Below are 1,261 nucleotides of genomic sequence, written 5' to 3' on the forward strand. Positions count from 1 at the left end.
AAGAATGAAGTCCTTGACAACTTCAATCTTTTCTCCATTGATAAAAATTTTGTTTATTGGTCCAATGGTGAGGATTTTTTTTTTTTTTTTCACAGTGAGATGTAATACATACTGAAGGCTGTGCTCTTTGATCTTCATCAGATGTTCATCAAAACATTCATCAAATGTTTTAAGACTGGAAATAATAGTTTTAAGAAAATCGTGGAGTGGCAGAGCAGTCAGATAGGACAGGCTCCATGGGGGAGGGGCTGAAAACCCAGAGATGCAGCTCTCACAAAACTACCCCAGAGCTCTGGATCTAACATAAGGTTCTGGGCATCAGTTTCCCACAACTGCAAGTGGAAAAATCATGGTATAAAGAAAAACATTGCATTTTAGAAATCAGCATGGGACTCCCTCTCTGGCCATCCCGCCTGGGAGGAAGTCAGAAGGTGGGACTACAGACAGTCTGACACAGGGAACCTACTCTAAAAGCAGGGAAGTAACATTTGCAAAAGAGGTGTAGAGTGATTCTATGGGATTTTTTTTTTTTCCACCTCTTCCCTTTTGTGCCTTTTTTGCCCAGCCCAGACGCCTTCAGGCGGGTGGGTGCGCACCCCCAAAAAAAGTCCAGCCTTGAGACCACAGCTCCCACGGCACAGAAAGAAAGAACCCCGTTGTACCAAGGGCAAATCCTTGAGCTGCTGCTTTTGACTTCTGCCTGTGGGCCCCAGCCCTAAAGTTAACTTGTGTGGGACAATTCACCCCTGTCTATCCAGAAAGAAAAAAAGCAGGTTTGGTATGACAGACGAACCATATGTACAATCTATAAAACCCCAACATAAAAAGATACAACTATTTCAAGAATTATGCTGTTCACATGCAGATACTTAACTGACCTTCAGAGACAAAAATAGTAAACAACCTTTCTCCCACTAACTTCTCAATATCTATCTGTGCACCTCTATGGTGGAGACTAGGGGACAGGCCTAAGCAAGTGGACACCCAACCCATTCCTGGAGGCTTCTACGATATACACACACAATTTTATTATTTTTTTCAACGTGGAGGTTCTTGTCTCTGCTTTTATATTGCTTCTAATTTTGGGCCTTTTGATCACTCATTCTTCCTGGAGGTAGGGGCTTTTTATCCCTACATTACCCAAGAAGAGACAGCAATCTTGGCCATATAGCCAAGCTACAAGTACACCCCATAATATTTCAAAATTAAGACAAGAGCCAATAACAGCTGCTAAACATTACATGTGAAAAGGGAAGCCTAT

The sequence above is a fragment of the Chrysochloris asiatica genome, unplaced genomic scaffold (genome assembly GCF_000296735.1).
Source record: "Chrysochloris asiatica unplaced genomic scaffold, ChrAsi1.0 scaffold00291, whole genome shotgun sequence".
In the NCBI taxonomy this organism is placed as follows: Eukaryota; Metazoa; Chordata; class Mammalia; order Afrosoricida; family Chrysochloridae; genus Chrysochloris; species Chrysochloris asiatica.